General features: G+C 41.2%; 1 pseudogene; it reads left to right on the top strand.

Moving 5' to 3' along the window:
* The first annotated feature begins 4,477 nt into the window (after positions 1-4,477).
* LOC127690683 (protein SAAL1-like) lies at positions 4,478-18,939 on the top strand (annotated as a pseudogene).
* Positions 18,940-18,976: the final 37 nt, after the last annotated feature.

Consider the following 18,976-nt stretch of genomic DNA (forward strand, 5'->3'; position numbering starts at 1 on the left):
ACTGAAACCCAACCTATCTCTCTTCTGCCCAGCTGTAGGCTTTGGCATCTTTTTTCCACCAATAGTTTTGAGTTAAGGAGCAAGGTCACACAGCATCACTTTGCATACCTGAGGATTCTCTCATCCCCGAGGCAACCAGGGCCAGTATTTAGCACTCTGATGCATAACAGCAGAGCAAATCTCAATATAGAAGAGTAAAAGAATGAAGATAAATGGAGAAGTGATCTCCAGCCAGAGATCAGAACAGAACAGAAAGAGAATGAATTATGAAATGCAGTGAGACTACCTAAATTCCGGAACCATTTAGGGTTCTGAAGTGAGGAGAATTTCCGCTCCAGGCCAACTTGTATTCTTTGGCAGAGTCTATCTCAGATAAACAAACAAACAAACAAACAAACAAATAAAAATAAAACAGATCAACTACATTGAAATTACTTATTGAACTGGGTACATACAAACGGGAACCGGAACTGGATGGAGTTGTGGACTGTGCCTTTGTAGACACGAGCTTGGGCACAGGTGCAGAAGTTTCTGTTCCCCCACAGTACTGCAGGTGCAGAGTCTTGTATAGTCTTCCTGTGGGTGCAGATGCAGCATTTATCCCTCTTTGACCCTCCCGTGGGGGTAAGTGCAGAGCATGTTCTGTGCCATTCCTTGCCTGTGTGCAGGTGCAAAGCCTGCCTCTGTGGGCTACTCAAGTCTAACAACCATATTCCCACTCAATGGACCATGAGTTGGTTTAGGTTTAAAGATTTCCCCTTCTCTACACAAAGGCATTCTACGAGTCGTGTCTTATGAGGATAGTCCTATGATATTTTCTCTGGTCTCTCAGAGCAAGCCATTCAAAGAAAGACCCTTACCTCTGGTACCAGATGTCCACTGTCAGGGTCTTTTAAAAATGGCTTCTGGTCACTGCTTCAGTTTACTTCTGAGAAGGAAGAATTTTTCCAGCATCAATATGACCCCCCCCCCCCAAGATCCTTACTTAGCTGGGTTGAAAATCTGCTCAGTGATGCACTGAGTTAATTGTAATTTTGAATCTTCAATCCTCACTTTGGTCTGAGCGCCTCTCTTCGCTGGTGCGCCATCAGTCTCTCATAGGTCAGAAGTGATGGAGGGAGTAGCTATCTTTGCCATGTTCCCTGATCTTAGACAAAAGGCTTTCAGCCTTTGTCTGTTTGCGTATGATGTTAGTTGTAAGTTCTTATGCCTGACTTTTGTTATATTGTGGTGGTTTTCTGTTTAGCTTGTTGTGTGTGTTGTTTGTCAAGTGCATTTTCTACATTGATTGAAATGACCTTGCACTTTTTGTCCTTTGTGTTTTTAACGTGGACTTATTACATCCATTAATTTCCATGTGTTGAACCATCCTAACTTTTCAGGTACAAGTCGTACTGGGCCATCATGTATGATCCTCTAAACAGCTGTTTTAGTCAGGTTACTAGTATTTTAAAAGTTTGCATCAGTTTTAAATGGAAGATATTAGACAACTTTTATTTTTCATTGGTGTTAGGGTAAGACTAGCCTTACATAGTAGGTTTGGAAGTCTTTCAGAATTTGGGAATGATTTGGGTTCCTTGTTCTGCATCTTAAAAAAAATGTTCAACATCATTAGTCATTAGTGAAATGCAAATCAAAACAACCCTGAGATTTCACCTTACACCAGTCAGAATGACTAATATTAAACTGAGAAGACTGGAGGTGTTGGCGAGGATGTGAAGAAAGAGGAACATTCCTCCACTGCTGGTGGGGTTGCAAATTGGTACAACCACTCTGGAAATCAGTCTGGCGGTTTCTCAGAAAACTGGGCACGTCACTCCCAGAGGACCCTGCTATACCACTCCTGGGCATATACCCAGAGGATTCCTCAGCATGTAATAAGGATACATGCTCCACTATGTTCATAGCAGCCCTATTTATAATAGCCAGAAGCTGGAAAGAACCCAGATGTCCCTCAACAGAGGAATGGATACAAAAAATGTGGTATATATACACAATGGAGTACTATTCAGCTATTGGAAACAATGAATTCATGAAATTCTTAGACAAATGGATGGAGCTGGAGAACATCATACTAAGTGAGGCAACCCAGTTTCAAAAGGTCAATCATGGTATGCACTCACTGATAAGTTGATATTAGCCTAGAAACTTGGAACACCCAAGACACAATCCACATATCAAATGATGTCCAAGAAGAAGGGAGGAGTAGCCCCTGGTTCTGGAAAGGCTCAGTGCAGCAGTATAGGGCAATACCAGAACAGGGGAGTGGGAAAGGGTAGATGGGGTAACAGGGAGGGAAGAGGGCTTATAGGACTTTTGGGGAGTGGGGAGCCAAAAAAGGGGAAATCATTTGAAATGTAAATAAAAATATATTGAATAAATTAAAAAAACAATAATAAAAAATAAAGGCAAAAAATTTCGAGTCCTTTTAATTCATGTGTCATTGGTTTAATAACTCCCATTTCATTACTAAAACTGAAAATTAGCATTTCTTTCCCTTTTCTTAATCTAATTGAAGTCTTGCCAATTTTTTTTCTCTTTTGGTCCTTTAAAAGAACTACAACAGTAACCTAAGACCTACAGGCACCTCCCATGTCACACCCAAGTTCTCTACCCTGTCTGGTGCTGTGGTAAACCATGATACAGGTATTCCATGTATTTCTGCCACAATGTAGAATCTTGTTGACCACCTGCATTCTCTGACATCCCAGGTCTGGTGGGCTGTTTCTACTAGTGTGGTCCTGTGACATAAGACAGAAACCAGTCTCTGGTCAGAAAGTCTGACATCTAGGAGTTAGAATTTCCTTCTTTATCATCTGGTGTGGTATGTGGGGTATTCTGGTGAAAATCAAACAATGGAGAGAATTATAGATTTTTCTATTGGGCTTCATCATCATCCTCATATGGGGAGTAGAAACCTTTACTTGGTCCCTAAAGTTTTCACAGATAGACTTAGAATGTTTGCTGTTAAATCCATGTTTCAGTCTGGGAAGATGGTGTAAGACCTCCCTGCCCACTATATTGCTGATGTAATTTCTCTGCCTTTTATCGACAGAAATACTGTAATTTTCAGTTTTCTCCAAACAAGCACACACAATGTGCATGTCTTATGGTTCTCATCTTCCATTACCTTTGCCGATAATGACACCGACAATGGTTTCCTTAGGATGCCCACTGTTGAGATAGGTAGAAGCTTAACAATCTGTTTCTATCTTGTTCTCTACCTTTAAACTCATTTTGTTTTAGCTGACAGCAGATTCTCCCCTTTCTTCTGGACAGCTAGTCTAAACATGATGCTGTTTCATAATTGAAGCCACAGACATTTCTGAGGAGGCCAGGGAATACCAGGAAATTGCCTGCTAGATACCTACAGGCTATAGCATCTTCTTGGAAGCTCATCTCCAGATGGCAAGACTAGGAGGAGTGGAATGCCAAGCAGCAAGAGATCTCAGCTTATAAACAAAGTGACACAGGTACTGAGTCCTTCCAGGGAGCCTCTTGTAAAGCATGAACTGCCAGATGCACTCATGTGGGGACCTGGTGCTGAGGATACTGTTGACTCTCTGTGGCATTTCTTATCCATGACTGTGTCTTTAAATTGGTGCCAGTTAGCCTTGCAAGTTGGTTAGACTCCAAAACATTAGGTCACCAAAAAAGCACATCAAGGAAAGAAATGAGGAAAACAGATCTTCTGAGGAGCTTTTACCTGTTTTCTGGAATAGTCAGTTCTGGGGCCTGGCAGTTTTACTGTCCTTTATCAGCAAGAAAGACCATTCTCTAACAACTGGTAGAGTGGGTAGGAACCACTGAGCCCAGCATGTTACCCTTGCTAAAAAGAGGGCTGTTACAGGGGTGGTGCCACATGGCAGGGTGCTTACTTATTCTGCCCTGTACCATGTAATAGCTTCCCGATGAGTTTGTTAGGAACTGTAGAAAGGTAAGCTCTGGGGTGGAACAGAAGAGACTGTGGACTCTACACTGTGATACTAACTTCCGGAAAAGCAGAGACTATTTTCTTTGTTGCTGTTTCTATGGTTCCATAGGTGCAAGAATGTAATTTCAATCAGAGCCAAACCCAGTGGACTGGCCAGCTATGGACCAAAGATCTACTAGGGCATGTGACTCTCCTTACACAGTTCTCTTCTATGTGTTCCACATTCCAGGCCTTTCTGATTATATGCCATCGGACAATTTGCAATTTCTCAAAATCCATTCCCCCGCTCCCTGTTTTGTTTGGCTTCATTTTCATCTGTAAGGTGAAAATACTATTTTTAGGACCCTTAAAAGGATTGAGTGAGGCCATGTTCACATGAGGTGATTTGTGAAATGTTTTAAAATGTCAAGTGCTACTGTTTTTGAGATGATAGTGAGAACATAGCATGGAGAAGATCCTCTGTTTTACAGTGGATGGAAATGGTCCAAAATGGCCAAGGGGGACTTTGAGGAGCTCGGCTAAGGAGCAAGAGTAAATGTGAAGATGAGACTAAAGGTGCACGGAAACCGGAAGCCCCACCCAGAGAAGGTAAGCGCATCTGAGTGCCTTGCGTTTGCTTGTTCCCTGCGTACTTTATATTGTTTATTGCTCAAGCAAGCAGTAAACATTTGTTGAGTTTTTAAAAAAACAAAATAAAACAAAACAAAATCAAGGAATGATTTGATGAAGGGTGACATCAGTGCAGTGGCCAGAGAGAAATGAGGAACAGAAATTGCTCCCTGGATGTAATTTGTCCAGGCAGAATCTAAACTCTTCTTGTCATTTCCTGATTTAAAAACTGTTGGCTCATTACAGTACAAGAAATAAAGTCCCAGCATATTGGAAAAGAACAGAAAGGCCCTTTAAAAAACCAGATACAACCTATGTCTGTAATCTTATCTCTCATCATGCAATTTTTCTGACCTCTAATTCTTTGCACAGTAGTCTAAGGTGACCAAGGTTCTTAGAGTCCCCTGGGCTTCTGAGTCTCTCCACAGGCTTCTTTCTTACCTTGGAAAGCTTCTGTGTTCTTGGGAGATTTAGCATCAGTTCTTCTTGCTCTGTAACATGCTTCTTTTTTTTTTTGTATCATGCTTCTTAATGTCTCATTGCATGCATCTATTCATTCATTTATTCATTCATTCATTCATTCATCAAGTTTTCCCTTGGTGACTGATATGAGTCAGACACTGGTGTCAAGTACTGGTGTCAATAGAGGACAGATAGGACCAGAGATCTGTCCTCATCAGATATTCATTCTGAGGGGTATATTTACAAAGGAAAGACAATATGAGTGGTGTCTGGAAGTGGTAAAAGTGGGGGATATGAAAGAGTTGAAGAAGGAAGGTGACAAGTCTTTTTTTTTTGTGTGTGTAAAATATGATGTAGCGGTCAGAGTTGACTGGTTATGTTGCAGTAACAAACAATCCCCCAAATCTTAGGGTTTTATAACATCCAACCATGATTTGCTCCTACTTCATACGTTATGACCACCGGAGAACATCTGAGATTTGAATTCTTTATTCCCTACTCTAAAGACAGACTCTAGAGCAGTGCCTCTCAACAGGCAGGTCATGACCCCTACAGGGTTACATAGCATATATTTACATTACAATTCATAACAGAAGCAGAATTACAGTTACGAAGTAGCAATGAATTAATTTTATGGCTGGCAGTCACCACAACATGAGAACTGTACTAAAGGGCCATAGCCTTAGGAAGGCTGAGAACCACTGCTCTAGAGGAAATTTCTAGTTACCCTACTAGAGGCAAAGAGAGTAAGATGAGACAGAGACATAGCACTTGCTATTAGAGTCATTTATTACCTGAAAATGCCATAAGTTGGATATACTCACATTTCATAAGGCAAAACTGGACAGAGGACCAACCTGAGTTAATAGGACTCAGGACAATTCTCCATTCTCCATAAAAGAAGAGTGAACCAGCATCTGTCAACAACCCTAATGCTTGATACATGTGGCCAGCAAGAGCTATTCCTAACAGAGGACATCCGAACCAAATAACAGGAAAGCAGGGCACTAGCTCATAGATCTGGAGAGACTGTTGAGCCCTGCTCCTCAGACCTCGCAGCCTGGAGCTTTATTTGGCCCCTTCCCCTCCTCCTTTCACAGCCCATCCCCAATCCATCTCAACAGCTATCCTTCCAGAGCATTGAGAACTGGCTAGAGTTCACTACCTCTGTCTGACTCACCATCCTCTGGAGGATGCAGGAATTTTCTAACTTCTGTTTGCTTCTGTCTCTGCAGCCTGACCTCCTTATGTCAACCACAGGGACCTTTTTCAACTCGACATTATCATGATGTTTCTCTGAGCAAGGCCTAATGAGTTTCCATCCTTCTTTGAGTGAAAACTAAAGTTTTTATAGGGCCTCACACAGTCTCTGCCCTACCTACCCTGGTATCTCTCCAGCCCCAATAATTGCTTTCATTCTGGGTTACTTTGGGCCAGACACTAACTACTTTGTGTTTTGTTCATTCCGTATACACTTGAAGGCTGAAGATAGAGTGGAAACATTGGTACATAATAGAATTGCTCCGCCCATTTGTCTTTCTCATGGAATAATTTTGCTTTCATGTGATATTGTCAATCATAGTGAAAACATCACATGTGGCTCATCATGTTGTCATTGCATATTGGAGTGGGGAATGGAAAGCTGACAGTCTGGATGGATTAGAACATGAGTGTATGGGTGGATAGATTAAGTAGATAAAGAGGCAGCCTTCCCATACAGTGGAGCTGAGATGTGTGCTGTGAGACTCTCTGAGCTGTTATTAACTAGATGCTCACAATTACAGGGAAAGCCTGCCCGCAGAGGGCATTTTAAGGAGACCAAAAAAGAGGCAAAATATTTTCTTTCCTTCTGAAATAAATTCAAGTTTTGGAACTATTTTTTTCCTTGTTAGATGACTCAACCCTAAGAGAGAAACAGACTCTGGTGGTGAAGCCCAGGTTATTTCTGAACTCCATCATTTGCCATACTTAGTTAGGGGACTGGAAAGAAGACACAAGTAGCACATTAATGCGTAACATTGGAATCAAATATGCCAGGGCCTTAGTAGTTTCTATTTAATGCATTTTATAGCCAAGGCTTGTGGTTAGCTTTCTCAGATATGCATATAAAAATTTACCACTTCCACCCATGTGGATCTCAGGAAGCTCAAAGGACTGGAGCGTGTCCCAGAAGCAATTGCACCTGAAGTGTTGTGAACTTTGCTGCTAAGAGAAATGTTAATATTTAGTGTAAGACCAGAAATGAAAAATATAGAGAATATACCAGAACAAACTCCATATACATCTAGCTACACAGATGACAACTTTCATTTTGGTGAGAAGAAAATGATTTCTTTCCAGTTAGAATCAAAGAGGTCATGTGGTTTTGCTACATTTCTTAGAGGTGAGGTTCCGTGGTTTGTTTGTTGGTCATGTTGTGAATTGCCTCTTTCTAGTGCTAGTTGAAAGGAAGAGAAGGGCCAGTGAATAGGGGTGTGGAGAAGCTGCTTTGTGAGTACAGAAGTGTTGCTATCCACAGGCTTGCTGACAGATAACTCAAGGCTACACCAGATAGCTTGTAGATCTTAGAATACTTAGGGACATTTTGTATGGCTGTCTTATAATCACCTTTCACAATTCAACCATAGAGTAAACCCCTGTTTAGAAGGGTTCATGGTATCTATGATTAAAATACATCCATATATTATATATTTGAGTATTTACTTATGTATAATGTCTTGACTTTCAGTTGTTGACTTATGTGGTGCAAAAGCAACATGCTTTTAGTAGAAACCGTGTTTTAGTATGGTTGGTCCTTTGCTGGACTAGCAATATGCAATACAAACTTCCTCAGGGTGTTCAGTAGGGCAATAAACCACAGGCCTATCAGGCATGTGTCCGAAGACCTAGAGCTAATTATCCATTATGTTCAGAGCTACTATGTGTCAGAAGATTGGGTGTACTAAATGCACTTTCAGCTCACAAGATATTTGACTTTTAATGTATTTATCAGTGTAATCCTATTATAAGGTGAAAAGCAGCTATATGACAACTTCACAAGATGCTGTCTCCTGGGTGCCATGAAACAATATTTTTATAGCTCATTTCTCTAAATATAACAAATTCTAGCTAATATAGTACATGGTGAAACAAATTAAAACCCACAGGAGATTCAGCTGCTTAATCTATTGCTCTAAAATGAATTTCTTGTTCAATATGATAATTGTATAGTGTTGACTTTAATTTTTCTCAACCTACTCCAATAAGCATTCATAAATGCTTTAACCTCCCTTCTAGACCACTACCCACCAGAGGTAGATGGAAAGAAAGAATATTAGGCTACAGGGGAAATGGACCTGTTTAGAAATTGTTCTTAGGAGCAAATTCAATCAGCATTGTCAAATAATTAGCAGCTCAATTCACAGAAATCAGCAATGGCTGCTTGATCCATTCACAAATACTTCATGAATATCACCATCCAGTTCAGTAGTATCAGGATAGCAACAAGACCTAGTAGAAATAACCAGGCTTCCACTGAATCAGTACCAGTCAACAGGAACAACCAGGACCACTAGGGATGCCAGGAGAAGTTCTCTGCTATGCCTCTCCCAACAAAGTAAAGATCAGCAAAGATGTGGGACCCACAAAGCATTGCAAGGCTAGCTATGCAAGCCCCTATCACTGTTCTGTTGAGTCCTATTTATACTCCTTCCAAACATCATGTGTGCTCACCGTATATCTTCCCTCAGCATGTGAATCTGTCTTAGCCAAACTCCACATGAGTCTGTACAAGCTGACATCACTCTGCCAATTGACCTGAGCCCAAGGAAGTGCCAAGAAGCCAACAGAACACCACAACAAGTATTTTGGTGTATTTCTTTCTATGGAGTTACAACAGAACTCAGCAATGCTATGTAAGGCAAGCCAATGACATGCGCGTCTTTAGTGAAGAATCCTTTCTCACTCATCCTTTCACCTGCTTGCTTTAGCAAAACATCCTTTTGCCTGTGTCTGCTTCAGCAAAACACTCCTTCATGTATTTGGCCCAGCAAAACACCAACTGACACCACTGACTTTCCAAAGAACCTGTAAGTTTCCACTTCAGTATAGGATACAGTGGTAAAGGAAATGTCTCTATCTGGATCAGTGGTTGTCTCAAATCATAACAACTATGATTGCCCTAGTGTAGCTCTAGTTGGATTTTCTTGTATAGTGTTTGAGAGTTCTATATAAGTGGACAAAATCATTAGAATAGTATATAGAGAAGGAGCTAGGACTGTGCCCAGTGCTGACAGGATGTATCAGGTATATTCTGACCTATGTTTTTGTCTTCATGGATGAGTGTATATCCTTCCTTTTGACCCAGATAATGAAGACACATTTGGTATTGCTAATCATTGAGTTCTCTCAGGTAACCGCACTGTATAATCCTGGGTATGTTGCTTTCCTCTCTTCAGTCTTATATAACCTTGAAGCTTGTTCTGATGTACTGGAACCAAGTTCTTCTAGAACAAAGATTTAATAAATCCATAAATAGGGTGCTAATTAAATCATGGTAGACAGAAAAAACTATATCTGGCCTAAACCTCTCTGAGGTATTGAAGCTTGTTGGGGGAGGGGAGTGTGGTTGATGTTGCAGGCAGCTTAGCAGTATCTGGAACATATTCAAGTTCTTTACAGAATGACTTATTACACAAGGCCGGGAAGTTGATGGATCTCTGAGGCAATACTCTTACAGTAGAGAGAGGTCCTTAATACAGTTTGACATAGAACTTTCAGTTTTACAATACAGTGGAAATAGTGGAATTCAATTGAAACTGTACTTAAACTTTTGAATTTTAGTCTCTTTAGGTACTGGATAGAATTATAGAATATCCAGTACCTAAAAATGCTGGGCAGTGGTTGTGAGGCATAGGTCCCAGGAAGTCACTCAACTATCATGGTAAGCAACCAATGAGCTACAGCGTACTATGTTGCTGAGCCTTGATGTGTAGTAGACTACCCATAGTAAATGCATTTTTGAGTTAAAATACTTTCAACTTCTGATGAGTTTATCAGGCTTAATTTATTCATAAGTGAAGGATTATCTATATACTGTTTATCCTATTAGGTCAAAGCAAACTATGTCTGGCATTTCCTGCTTTGAAAGACATAGTTGAATAGCTGCATTTCAGAAGCTGTAAAGTGTACATATACTTCATACTTGATTTACTTTTATTTTATGTTTATGAGTTTTTTGTTTGCACACATGTGTGTGTACTGAGTGCATGGCTGGTGCCCATGGAAGCCAGAAGAGAGCACTGGATCCCTTGGAGGTGCTGGGACCAAAACCCTATCCTCTATTAAGAGTAACAAGTCTCTTATCTGCTCAACCATCTCTCTTGCCCCAGGTGTGTCTATTTGCTTCACAGGATAGGCACATTTGCTTCAGTAAAGAGATCGTAGGAGTCCCATAATTAGAATAACTCCCTTATTGGGCTTACAATAAATTACTGTCATTATCCAAAAATATATCATTATAGTTTTAATAATGACCAAACTGTCAACCAGATGGGAATGTGAAAGTCTGTCTTTTCAGATCCACAATAATCCACAATAATGGAATTTATGGCTTCAATTGACCAAGTACTATGAACTGCATTGCATATCCTTAAATTCATATGGGAAGGCTTAGCTCATACAATGATTGCTCTAAGAAAGTAGTTAGAATGAAAGGAAACGATGAAGCCCTTATTCTATTGAACTATTGATCTTTAAGCTATACTTAGCCACTTTCTCTGACAGCCCCCCCATCGTTCACATATGCCAGGAAGCACACGTAGTATGAAGATACAGAAAGGCCATATGAACACATAAGGAGATGGAAGTCAGTTGTAAGCTAAGAGAAAAGGCTTCTGAATGAAAGTCACCTTGTCAACACTTTCACCTTGGACTTCCCGTACTCCAGAGCTGGGAAGGATGTGTTTCTCTTGCTTAAGCTGCCCAGCCTCTGACATGATGTTGAGGAGACCCAAGCAAACTAAGACATCAGAGGTGAGGTGTTGCTCTTGACTTGCTCCTTTGGGGGAAGAGCACAAGGATCCAGTAAGTGGACTCTAAAGACCTCTGAGTAAATCTATTCTCATGTCTGTACTCTGGGTGTGCTAAGAAACTAGGGCAATAACCCTGGAGTAGGTTTGGGCTCCTACTGAGTTTCTTTTGAGGTTGTACTCAAGAGAAATCTCCTTTTGGCTCCATTTGCCTCTCATAACCCACTGTAGGGAATGAGTTTTAAGCTTGGTGTTCGGTCATTAGTGTTGCTCAGGGACTGTGTCTAATATCCTGAATGAGCTAGCTGTTTCTTTTTCTCTTTGTAAATAACCACAGGATCCCTTGAGAAACCACAGGGTGAAATATACAATACAAATGTGATGATTATATACTATTTAAGTAATCTGAACCTACCTACCTATCCTTTCAAGGGCTTGAAATTGATACCCGCTTAAGAAAAAAGTATTTCTTTTAGGATTCCTGAAGTAGAGCCTTTGTTCATGTTACTTAAGGCTTTAAGGGTTTTGCCACTTATATGGTAGCATTCTTTATTCTTCTTCTTAGGTTGGTATTTTTCAATTTGTGTCTGGATCCCAGTATCAATATAACCTGGGGAGTTATTTGAAATGCTAATCCTTGGTTCCCATCCATATTTACTGAGTCACAAACTCTAGGGATGGGGCCCAGGCACCAATCATGATTTTATTTATCTATTGTGTCTTAACAAACTTTCCTGGTGTTTATAAAAGTCTGAGAACTACTGAATTACTCATATAGCTTGTTTATCACTATGTACATGATACACATGCATGTGTAACGATAGCCTTATCTGCTCTGCCTCATAGGGTCACTTTCCTAGGCTGTTTGCCTTAAAGCTGTGCCTAGGCTTCCCATGTAAAGAGAGAGACTTCATTTTAACCGAGGCATTTCTTATTAGAATCTCTGGCCTATAGTACTGTCCAAATAAATGGAAACAATACCTTTATCATTCACCATATTTCTCAAAGCTGGTGAATGAGTGTGTGCTGAGACTCTTGGGCATTGTTACCCTGTGGATGAGTATTAAAGAATTCCTATCTTCTGACCTTCAAAAAATAAAGACCCACTAACCTGAGGCACTGGTCAACTGATGAAGGGAATGTTTAGAAACACTCTCAGGTAGTCTAACTAGTAAATTGAATCCAAAGCCTTTCATAAGTGACATATCTTAATCTATTTCTGCTGCTATAGAAACAGTTATTTATAAATCACTATTTATAAGGAAAAAATTCATTTCTGGCAGTTCTTGTTGCTGTGTTTTCACAATGGAAGAAGAGATGGAGAGGTGGGTTAGCTGCCTAGAGAGTTTCTCATAGAAAACTAAACACTTTCAAAAAGGCCTGGTCTCCTAATATCACCATCCTGGGGCTTGAACGCCCCACTCGGATCTCGTGTTGAAACCTAATTCTAATTGTTACTAATACATAGATAGAACCAGGTGGGATCGTGAAGAGATAATTGGGTCCCCAGTGCTCCCTCTCAAATGGATTCATCTATTAGTAGGGTAATGGGTTCGTCGTGGATGAGTGGATTATCTTGGGAATAGCTGTCTTATATGGCTGAACTGCTTCTGGTAGGCTTGTCTGCTCTCATTGTGTGATCCCCTCCACCAACCCATGGCACAGCAGGAAGGCTCTCACCAGGCACCCAGTGGATATTGCCATGTTCTTAAACTTCAGGAACCACAAATAAAACAACTCCTTTTTCTTTTTAAATAACCAAGTCTCTCAATCAAATCAGTAGCCTTCCTATACTCAAAGGATAAGCAGACTGAGAAAGAAATTAGGGAAATGACACTCTTCACAATAGCCACAAACAACATAAAGTATCTTGGTGTGACTCTAACCAAACAAGTGAAAGATCTATACGACAAGAACGTTAGGTCTCTGAAGAAGAAAATCGAAGAAGTCCTCAGAAAATGGAAAAATCTTCCATGGTTGGAACTGGAAAATATCATCCTAAGTGAGGTAACCCAATCACAAAAGAGTACACATGGAATACAATCACTGATAAGTGGATATTAATTAGCCCAGAAGCTCTGAATTCTCAAGACACAATTAGCATATCAAATGATACCCAAGAAGAGGGAAAAGAGAGGGCCTTGGTTCTGAAAAGACTTGATCCAGCATTGTAGGGGAGTACCAGGGCAGAGAAATGGGAGGGGGGTGAATGGGAAATGGGCGGAGGGAAGAGGGCTCATGAGACTGATGGGGAGGGGGGAACCGGGAAAGGGGAAAGCATTTGGAATGTAAACAAAGAATATAGAAAATAAAAAAATTAAAAAATTAAAAAAATAATCGAGACTGTTGATTTCAGTTGTAGCAACAAAAAACAGATTCAAACAAGGTTTCAGTCCTAATATGTGAATTTTGTAGGGACATGCAGTTGTGTGGTGTATGAGAGAAATCCAGCTTGATCTAAAATCATATTCGTTGTTCCTTAGTTTAGCACCCCTACATCCATTTTCACAGGTATTCACAATATTTGCTGACAAACTGACAGAATGTTTCAACCAGTTAGCCATCTTTTTCTTGCTGGGTTTGATTTTGTTCTTGGGATCCCTGGTGGTGCTGGTTGGGTTCTGACCCTGGCTTGAAGCCTAAAAGAAATTGAGGAAGAGGGAAAATGAGGTTTATGAATTATCTGATCCTTTCTGGGTAATTATCTCAGACAGGATAATTTTTAAAGTATGGATGTTAGGTAGGAATCCCTTCTCACCAAAGCAAAGAGGAACTGGTTCAGTTGGCAAGGACCCCGTGAGGCTCTCGACGGGATGTGCTCTGAGGCTGGGATGTGTACTGCTCAGGCGTGCTTCCATACACATTTTGATTTCTAAACAGTGCCACATTCTCACGCAAGAAGGATAGCTAGCACTTTGCTATGACCTCCACAATAGGCATGCATCAACATGGCCCAGCAGCTACTGATATATGTGCTCCCAAGTGTCCTGAACCCCCTCCTCCACATTGATGGCATCCAGATGGGTTGATGATGATCAGTTCTCATCAACCTCTTGGTTCAGTGGACTGATATCCACATCTGAGGTCCTTCACAGCTTCCCTATTCGTGTACTTTAGTGCATACTACATGGCTCTAGAGACAAACATTTATTCACTTTCATCCAGCCCTTTATATGTGTTATCAGCAGAGAGGGTCTCCTTTCCACATCACAGCTTCAAAGACCTCAGGAAAAAGATTGATGGCTTCTCTATCTTCTTCTGTGTCCCAGACAGAAGAAGTCTTGGGACCTCAGGATAACAAAGTTTCATTACATCATAATCCTTCCCAGTTCTGTGTTTAGCTTTGTGCCCTAGACCCTGAAGAACTTTTTGGGCTCCAAAAATCCCTGTGCCAAGTCTGTGTTTCTGCTGGGAGACATTCTTTCAGATCATCAAACGTGGTTCCTGGTGCAGTATGGTTTCAGAAGAAACCGATATTACTTTTCTTGTAGTCCTTCCCGTGCATTTCTCATGCTTTAACCTCTCCTTTCCCCCATGAACTATAAAAGTCATCTCCATCCTTAGCATGTTATGTCCAGGTGGGTCAAATTTCTCTGTAGGTTTGCTCAGGACCATTCTGCAACATCTGACTTAGTGAAATTACAAATGAAAGAGCAGGAGAGGGCTTTGATTTTGGAATCAACATTATCAGCAAGGCTTTAAATATGGGAGGCTATTTCAATGTTTGTCACAGTGGCCTGTCATCATGACTCATACTTCACAAAGCTCCATTTAGCCCTACATCACCAGAACGTTTTAATCCAGCAAGAATGAACTTTAGTCATTGTTCCAAAGCAACAGAAATAGATGTCTTGTCACCAACTCAGAGATCAGCGTTTTCCTGTGTCAGTTCTTGGGAATTTGTCTCAAAGATGACACACACATTCCCTATATTAAAAGTTCTGCTCAAGAACTTTGTTCCAGCAGCTGAGATCTAGTCTGGCATAAGAGCATTTCTGACTGAGGCTCTGTCCCTAGTCTGAGACCCATAACAACTCTGCATCCATTTCTCCATAGAGAACTTGGACTTTCTTTGGGGATCCTAATAGTTTCTCAAATAATACCCAATGACACCTCCGCTAATGAAGAGATGTATTCCAACAACAAACTTTGTGTTCAGAAATGTATCTGGACTAAAATTGAAGCTAGGCATGTATGAATTCATCCCTTCAAGTCTATAGGATTCCCAATAACCTCCCAATAACCAAATTAAATGGAAGACTCTTGATCATCTTATCAACATCTCCTCCTCCTTTAGTAGGCATGAATAAAAGAAGCAGAAGAGCCCACAAAACTTTCTATCCCAAATTCTTCCTCTGTACAAGAAATGCAGGCCAGGTGGTGGTGGCACACGCCTGTAATCCCAGCACTCTGGGAGGCAGAGGCAGGTGGATTTCTGAGTTTGAGGCCAGCCTGGTCTACAGAATGAGTTCCAGGACAGCCAGGGCTATACAGAGAAACCCTGTCTCGAAAAAACCAAATCCATAAAGTGTTAAAAAAAAAAACACCTAAAGAAAAAAGAAAGAAAGAAATGCAGGCATGGAGGATGGAGCAGAGACAGAGGCAGTGGCCAACCAATAACTGGCCCAACTTCAGACCCACCCCATGAGTAAGCACCAATTCTGGCATTATTAATGATACTCTGTTATGATTGTAGACAGGAGCATGTTATCCTCTGAGAGGCTCCACCCAGAAGTCATACAGATACCCACAACCAAACAGTAGATGGAGCTTGGGGACTTTTATGGAAGGATCCATTCTTATCTTCTTGTACTAAGCTCAACTCCAAGTGGATCAAGGACCTCCACATAAAACCAGACACACTGAAACTAATAGAAAAGAAACTGGGGAAAACCCTTGAGGACATAGGCACAGGGGAAAAGTTCCTAAACAGAACACCAATAGCTTATGCTCTAAGATCAAGAATTGACAAATGGGATCTCATAAAATTACAAAGTTTCTGTAAGACAAAGGACACCATCAAAAGGACAAAATGGCAACCAACAAATTGGGAAAAGATCTTCACCAGCCCTACATCCGATAGAGGGCTAATATCCACTATATACAAAGAACTCAAGAAGCTAGACCACAGGGAACCAAATAACCCTATTAAAAAATGGGGTACAGACCTAAACAAAGAATTTGCACCTGAAGAAATTCGGATGGCTGAGAAGTGCCTTAAGAAATGCTCAACATCATTAGCCATTAGGGAAATGCAAATCAAAACAACCCTAAGATTTCACCTCACACCAGTCAGAATGGCTAAGGTTAAAAACTCAGAAGACAGCAGGTGTTGGCGAGGATATGGAGAAAGAGGAACACTCCTTTACTGCTGGTGGGATTGTAAGATGGTACAACCACTATGGAAATCAGTCTGGCAGTTCCTAAGAAAACTGGACATGACACTTCCGGAGGACCCTGCTATACCTCTCCTGGGCATATACCCAGAGGATTCCCCAGCATGCAATAAGGACACATGCTCCACTATGTTCATAGCAGTCTTATTTATAATAGCCAGAACTGGAAAGAACCCAGATATTCCTCCATGGAGGAATGGATACAGAAAATGTGATATATATACACAATGGAGTACTATTCAGCAATTAAAAACAATGAATTCATGAATTTTTTAGGAAAATGGATGGAACTGGAAAATATCATCCTAAGCGAGGTAACCCAATCACAAAAGAATACACATGGAATGCAATCATTGATAAGTGGATATTAAATAGTCCTGAAGCTCTGAATACTGAAGATACAATTAACATATCAAATGATTCCCATGAAGAAGGAAGAAGAGGGCCCTAATTCTGGAAAGGTTTGATCCAGCATTGTAGGGGAGTCCCAGGACAGAGAAAAGGGAGGGGGAAAGACAGGAGAATGGATGGAGAGAAGAGGACTTATGGAACATATGGGGGTGGGGACTGGGAAAGGGGAAGGCTTCTAGAATGTAAACAAAGAATATAGAAAATAAATTAAAAAAATAAAAAAAAAAAGAAAGGCATAGGAACTCCACAAGAAGACCAAAGAACCTGGACCCTTGGGGTTCTCAGAGTCTGAACCACCAATCAAAGAATATATACAGGCTGGACCTATGTAGCAGATGTATAGCTTGGTCTTCATGAGGGTTGTGAACAACTGGAACTGGGGCTATCCCAAAAGCTGTCGCCTTTACACGGGATATATTCTTCTAGCTGGGCCACCTTGTCTTGCCTCAGTGGGAGAGGATGGGCCAAGCCTCTCAGAGGCTTAAAGAGCCTGGGTAGGGGGGATAGCCAGGGGACCCACCCTACTCAGAGGAGAAGGGGAAGGGAAATGGGGGAAAGATTGTGGGATGAGGTGACCAGAAAGGGGGGACAGTGAGTGAGCTGTAAAGTGAACAAGTAAGAAAATAAAATAAAATTTTAAAAAAAGGCAGAAGAGAGTGAAGGAACTCTAGGCCCACACCCTTGCTTTCATTGTACCAGCCATGGAACTCTTCTTGGAAGACTGCATAACTTCCTGAGCGTAAGCTTTCTGGTTTCTCTGAAATAGGTAAATGATGTATGCGGAATTTCCAAGGAGAACTTGGGTGTATAATGATCTAGGATATTCTAGGTCGTTAGTATCTTACATGGAACAATTTTTACAAACATGGTTCTCTTTCTACCTCAGTTTCTTTTTCCATTCATTCATTCATTCATTCATTCTTCAACAGTATTAATGAAGCATTTATTTTATATTAGGCACTTTATTAGGTACTGGATTTAAAAACTATGGTCTAATTGGCTAGTAGGTAGAACAGCAGAACCGCATATAAGCTCTAACTGTAACTCAGCATAATAACTGAGTAACTGTTGTAGTGGAGCTTTGTATATTCATAGCCTAGATATCAATATGATGATCTAATATGCTCATAGGAATGTGTGAAAGCCCGAGCTTTGCACTGAAGAAAGGGCCAAGCCAAGATGAAACGATGTCTTCATAAGAGGATCATTTTCTATAGAATGAATGAAAATCACTTGCTATGTAGCAGCATCGTGAGACTCAAGAGAAAATATTTTACGCTTCATCATGTCGAATTCATCAAATGTTGACTTGCTGGTGAAGGTCGGGGAAGTTGTGGACAAACTCTTTGACTTAGATGAAAAACTCACACTGGCATGGATTAGAAACAGAACTGCCCGGCTTCCAGACCAACCCCAGGAGGACTCTGAAGAACAGCCGCTGTTTTCCATTGTGCCCTGTGCATTGGAAGCTGCCTAACCAGTGAGTCCTGAAATCCTGGAGGCGCTGGGTGTTTACATGAACATCTTACAGCTGCTCCCCAGGGTGGATGATGGAGTTCAAGCGATCGTGCAGTGTCCCGAAACTGGAGTTTACCTGGTGTGCCGTGAATTCTGCCAGCCTGATGGCTCGCCCGCCATACTGCAGGAGCAGAAGACAGTGCTAGCCTCTGTCTTCTCGGTGCTGTCTGTTATCAGTGCCTCATGGGCCGAACAGGAGCACCTGAGGATAGAAGAGAGGGATCTTCCTGTAACTGACAGCCTAATTCGGATGTTACAAAACATGGAACGTTGTCAAAAGAAACCAGAGAACCCCTCAGAGTCTGATACAGAAGAGCCTATGATCTGTGATTCCACCCAAGATGACTTCCATATGAAGATTTTGAAGGACATTTCATGGGAATTCCTTTCTAATATTTTTCAGGCATTGACAAAAGAAACCATGGTTCAGGGACTGAAGGAGGGCCAGTTAGATAAACAGAAATGTTACTGTGCGTTTCAGAGCCTCCTGCCCCTCTACAGCCCTGCAGTGGAAGACTTCGTTAAAGTCATCCATGAGGCTGATGAGGCTCTTGTTGACGACCTAGAAGACAGCTTCCCAAGTCTGAAGGCACAGATGTAAGACCCAAGTTGGAGCTTCTGCTGTCCCAAGAATAAAC

The sequence above is a fragment of the Apodemus sylvaticus genome, chromosome 8 (assembly GCF_947179515.1).
Source record: "Apodemus sylvaticus chromosome 8, mApoSyl1.1, whole genome shotgun sequence".
NCBI classification, from domain to species: Eukaryota; Metazoa; Chordata; class Mammalia; order Rodentia; family Muridae; genus Apodemus; species Apodemus sylvaticus.